The 6,410-nt window shown below is 35.1% G+C and overlaps 1 long non-coding RNA gene across 1 annotated transcript; it reads left to right on the top strand.

Annotated features, from left to right (window-relative positions):
* The first annotated feature begins 5,441 nt into the window (after window positions 1-5,441).
* On the top strand, window positions 5,442-6,160 carry LOC128651565 (uncharacterized). Its single transcript, XR_008401122.1, has 3 exons — window positions 5,442-5,498; window positions 5,970-6,027; window positions 6,112-6,160. It is a non-coding gene; the product is annotated as an uncharacterized LOC128651565 (long non-coding RNA).
* Window positions 6,161-6,410: the final 250 nt, after the last annotated feature.

Below are 6,410 nucleotides of genomic sequence, written 5' to 3'. Positions count from 1 at the left end.
TATATGAGCGCCTCCTAGAGGATTATATTTATCATATATTTATAAGTTATTTATTATTCTTTGGTTTTACATTTATAAGATGACAAGCTTTCAGAAGAGTGTCTTCCGTTTTTCAAGTCTGAAGCAATACTGACCAATTTGATGGAATTTACAGATCATATCTTAAAACACAGGCTAAAAAGACAAAGTGTTACAGAGGTCTGAATGCAGGGGGAGGAGGGGTGTCGTAAAAATCATGATGGGGGTTTAGGAGACAGGCAGATAGTGTCAGTAAAAGATTACAGGCAGGGGAAATATATGGTAATACACAAAGCATATACTGACATAAAGTTATATATCAACATAGAATCCATATGAATAAAGTTACAGCCATTCATGACCTGTTTATATCAAATGCTTTCACCCTTTTAGCAATTACAAAAACCTGGCTATCTCCTTCTGACACTGTTTCCATTGCTGCTATCACACACGGTGGTCTTCAGTTTAGCCATACCCCGAGGCCAGGTGAGAAACGTGGCGGAGGTGTTGGCATCCTGCTCTCCCCCTCCTGCACTTATCAATACCTACCTCCAATCCCATCTCTTTCCTTCTCCTCATTTGAAGTCCACTGTATTCGCTTGTTCTCCCCCTTCTCCCTCAAAGTGGCAGTCATCTATCGCCCTCCTGGACCAACCTCCCAATTCTTTGACAACTTCGCTGCCTGGCTTCCTCACTTTCTCTCTTCAAATATACCAACCCTAATTCTGGGGGACTTCAACATTCCCATTGACAACCCATCTGCCCCTGCTGCCTCTAAACTTCTTTCACTCACATCCTCCTTTGGTCTCTCACAATCCACCCTATTCCCGACTCACCGTGATGGACACTCCATCGACCTGGTATTTTCCTACCTCTGCTCTATATCTGACACCACCTGTCGCCCTTTTCCCATTTTAGACCATCACCTGGTCACCTATAATATTAATGCAACAGCTAAACCCACTTCTCCATCCCGCCCCCGCACCTGTAGAAATACACATGCTGTGGATCTGCTCCAATTTTCAAAAATCATTCAAAATCTCCTCCCTCACACCTCCACTATAACCTGCCCTGATCTCACTACAGCCCACTACAACAAAACTCTCACAACACATCCGAACACCAACCTGCAATATCCCAACAACAGGCCCAATTACTCCCTCTGCCACCCTCTGTATCTTCCATCCAGCCACTGAGAATGAAGTTTCTTCCTTACTATCTTCCTCACACCTCACTACCTGCCCACTCGACCCTATCCCTTTCCATCTAATACCCTCCCTGTTTTCCACCCTCACTCCTGCTCTTACCCACATCTTCAACCTATCTCTCTCTACCGGCTCATTCCCATCTTCTTTCAAACACGCAAAAGTCACTCCCATACTCAAAAAACCCTCCCTCGACCCTAATTCTCCTGAAAGCTACCGCCCCATATCACTGCTTTCACTAACATCAAAACTTATTGAAAAACTAATTTACAATCGCCTAACCCACTTCCTGTCCGCCAACTCCTTGCTTGACCCACTTCAATCTGGATTCCACCCAAAACACTCAACTGAGACTGCCCTTACCAAGGTCACAAACGATCTTCTCTCTGCTAAAAATATTGGCCACTACTCTATACTCATCTTACTTGACCTCTCAGCTGCCTTCGACACAGTTGACCACCCCCTCCTCCTACAGACCCTTAGCTCTTTTGGCCTCTGTGACACTGCTCTTTCCTGGATTCACTCCTATCTTTCTCTCAGGTCTTTTTCTGTGTCATTTGCCGGCGACTCCTCCTCTCCTATGCCTCTGTCTGTTGGAGTACCTCAAGGATCTGTTCTGGGTCCTCTACTCTTCTCCATCTATACTTCTTCGCTGGGTAAACTTATCAACAGATATGGCTTCAAATATCACCTCTATGCTGATGACACCCAGATCTACCTCTCCACCCCTGCTCTCTCTCCCTCTGTCCTCTCTCATGTCAGCAACTTCTTATCTGGTATTTCTTCCTGGATGGCCTCTCACCACCTAAAGATTAATATGTCCAAGACTGAGCTCCTTCTTATCCCCCCCTCAAGCTCTACGCCGACTTCTGACTTCTCTATCCCTGTTGACGGCATCACCATTTCCCCATCGCCCCAAGTCCGCTGCCTCGGAGTCACACTTGACTCAAACCTATCCTTCATCCCCCATATCCAATCGCTTTCTACATCCTGCCGCAATCGTCTACATAATATTTCCAAAATTCGCCCTTTTCTGAGCGCTGACACCACAAAGCAAATAACCAACTCCCTTGTTATCTCCCAACTTGACTACTGCAATAACCTACTCGCTGGCCTTCCTCTTGCCCGCCTCTCCCCCCTTCAATCCATCCTAAATGCCTCTGCCAGGCTGATCCACCTTTCCTGTCGATCTGTATCTGCTGCACCTCTCTGTGAGTCCCTTCATTGGCTCCCCATTCACAACAGAATCAAATTCACAAACACCGCTCCCCTCTACCTCTCCTCTCTAATACATAAGTATACTCCAGCCCGTCCACTAAGATCCAACAATGACCTGCTCCTTGCATCCTTAACTATCACCTCCTTTCATGCTAGACTGCAGGACTTCTGTCGTGCAGCACCTACCCTCTGGAACACTCTCCCTCGTGCTGTCAGGCTTTGCCCTAATCTTTCTTCCTTTAAATGTTCCCTGAAGACTTTTCTGTTCAGGGAAGCCTACCACCCAACTCAATAATAAATTAATTTCACTTACCTAACATTTTCCTCATCTAACTCTGTATTAACATCCTTCTCAATCTTGCAGTCCTCGCCTCCTGTTTCTCAACCTCCTACCCTTCTAGACTGTAAGTTCCCACGGGAATAGGGCCCCCAATCCCTCCTGTATGTGTTTGTAAATTTTGTCCTGTCTCTTACAAGTCTTGTGTTGTTTTATTTAAATGAATTGTATCCATGGACAGCGCTGCGGAATATGTTGGCGCTTAATAAATAAAGTATAATAATAATATAATAATAATACAGGGGGATATAAAAAAGGAGAAAGGAAAGAAAAAAAAGGGGAATAATAATAATGACAAAAGTGTGGACATAGGCTTACCTGCGTACCTATGCATAGAGAGTGTGGAATGTACAATGTAATTGACTACATTAGTAGTAATAGTATGGAGGTTATGTCAAACTTTTTTGACAGGTGGACACGCCCCTTTCTCCTCCCCTAAACCCGCCCCTTTCCACTCCCACTTTTACGCCCCTTATTGATATCAATTTGATATAAAATTGATATAAAAAGGGTTTTTTATACGAATTTGATATAAAATTGATATTAAATAGTTTTTTTAATACGAATTTGATATAAAATTGATATTAAATAGTTTTTTTTTATTAGGATTTGGATTAAAAGGTTATAAGAGGTTATTAAGCTTATTTTGATATTGTTGATTAGGTGCTTTATAAAAGACTATAAAGTTTATTTAATTTAAAAAAAGGTATAAAGTATACTTTGATATTGTATTCTATTAAAAGGGAGATATACAATCTTAATATATATATATCCTCTATAATGTTCAATAGGTTTAATAAGGCATGTCAGGATTTGCTATGAAAAAAAAAGATATAAAATGTAATAGGATTAAAAGGGTGTTATAAGAGTGTATAAAACTCAATTGTTTTGATATTTTCTTTTATTAGGAGGTTATAAAAAAATAAAAAATATAAAGTTTGTTAACATTTGTTATAAGATTTCTGTGAAAGAAATAATTTAATTCAGTATTGTACATATTATCTTTTCTGTCTTCATGCCAGCACATTGTATGAACTGAATGCACAGGCTACCTATATGCTCTGACACTTTTATGTTATTAAAATGCTGACATATGTAATACGTCATTTGTTAAATCATGATTAAGTCAATTGTTAAATGACTAATATTTTTTCATTACATATCTTTGTCAGCATATATCATCATATTACTTTCAGATGTCACTGAGTCCACAAGTTATTTAAAAAAAACTGACATACATCAATTTTGTAGAGTAAAGATATTTATCTATACAAAAACAAACTCTCACTTATCTTTTTAAAACACACACAGTTTGTTTTCAACCTAATATTCACAAAAATATCATCATATTACTTTTTTCTCATCACATATCTTGTCAGCAGATATCATCATATTACTTTCAGATGTCATTGAGTTTACACATTATTTTTAAAACACTGACATACATAATTTTTGTAAATATTTTATCTATACAAAAACAAACTCTCACTTACATCACAAATACAAATAAGCATAATGCAAACATCTTAATAAAATGATTAACTAACCATATTATTTTATTTTAAACTTACATACATATGATATATGTAGCCTTATAACACTATTGATATATAGCCTTATATCACTATTGCAAACATCTTAATAAATCAATAACTCAGCATATTAAACTCTTATCTTTTAAAACAGCCTTCTTACACAAATGCAAGCATCTTAATAAAAAGCATTAACTCAGCATATTAAAACCAACTTCTCAAACTCTTATCTTTTAAAAACAGCCTTCTTATACTAATGCAAACATCTTAATAAAAACCATGAACTCAGCATATACAAAAAACAAACTCTCACTTATATTTTTAAATTAACCTTATACTCACAAAAAAAAATTCAAAATTCAAAATGTACATCCTATAATGCCAACACATCTTAATAAAATTATTAACTTACCATATTATTTTATTCTCACATAACTGTACACAAATGATCAAACAATTACATATAAATACAATATGTTTAAAAAATTGCATTTATTACCTCTAAACACATTTCTGTAGCAACAAGATAATTTCATAAGAATTAAAATAAGATATCTATATAAAAGTGTTATAAAATGTATTTGATTAAAACTATCTTGTTTAAAAAAATAAAGTTTCATATTAAAAATGCTAACATTTTAATTGCAAACATCTTAATAAAATGAGTAACTAACCATATTATTTTATTTTGAACTAACATATCTGTACACAGCCTTCTAAAACTAAGAACATATCTTAATAAAATTATTAACTCAACATATTATTTTATTCTCACATAACTGTACACAAATGATCAAACAATCACATATAAATACAATATGTTTAAAACAATGCATTTATTACCTCTAAACACATTTCTGTAGCAACAAGATAATTTCATAAGAATTAAAATAAGATATCTATATAAAAGTGAAATAAATGTATTTGATTAAAACTATTTTGTTAAAAAATAAAGTTCCATATTAAAAATGCTAACATTTTAATGCAGTCTATACATATTGCTGTGTTAAGTAAAACGGTGGAGGGGTGGGTGAGGGTGGTTGTGGGCGTGAAACTTAAAATTGCTGTGTCTGATTTTTTGGTGTGGGTATATAAGTATAACAGGATAATACAGTTTTCAGTAGAAGTATCCTTAACATTACCATGTCGCAATTCCAAGATGATGCTTCTTATCAACATTATCCAACGGTAAGCTCTGTTATTTTTACTTATAACTATTTATATTTCTAAAAAATGGTATCTGTATCTGAAATGAAATGTGTATATTAATTATGATTTAATAGTGAAATATTTCCTAACTTTATTAGGATAACAACATGCAACAGAGTTTTGAACAATCTGTCATTCAGCCCTTTACTCAGGCCTTAAGCTCTGTTATTTTTACTTATAACTATTTATATTTATAAAAAATGGTATCTGTATCTGAAATGAAATGTGTATATTAATTATGATTTAACAGTGAAATATTTCCTAACTTTATTAGGATAACAACATGCAACAGAGTTTTGAACAATCTGTCATTCAGCCCTTAACTCAGGCCTTAAGCTCTGTTATTTTTACTTATAACTATTTATATTTCTAAAAAATGGTATCTGTATCTGAAATGAAATGTGTATATTAATTATGATTTAATAGTGAAATATTTCCTAACTTTATTAGGATAACAACATGCAACAGAGTTTTGAACAATCTGTCATTCATCCCTTTACTCAGGCCTGTAAGTCATTTTTTAAACTTTTATTTCTATATGTACATCTAATTACATTAACTTAAGAAATGACAAGATAATTTATGTTCACAGGTTATATGACAGACTCACAAATACTGAATATAACAAATGAAAATGCTTTAGCCGAACTGCTTGCAATCGCTGGCGAAATAGACAGTACAAAATATTTTAGTACAGATGGTAAGCCTGCTAAAATATGTTTTTTTAAATTCCAATAATTTTTATTAGTTTTCAATTTTTTCAAAACAATACAACAAGTAGAAAAATACAGTTCACAGAAATAACAAAAAACATCTGCAGTAGATGGCATTCCTATAAATAGCATTTCTAGATTCTCTGGATCCTTTATTTCACAGAATTTTTAAGCCACC

Source organism: Bombina bombina, chromosome 3, assembly GCF_027579735.1.
Source record: "Bombina bombina isolate aBomBom1 chromosome 3, aBomBom1.pri, whole genome shotgun sequence".
NCBI classification, from domain to species: Eukaryota; Metazoa; Chordata; class Amphibia; order Anura; family Bombinatoridae; genus Bombina; species Bombina bombina.
This window is presented reverse-complemented; position numbering and strand designations above follow the sequence as displayed.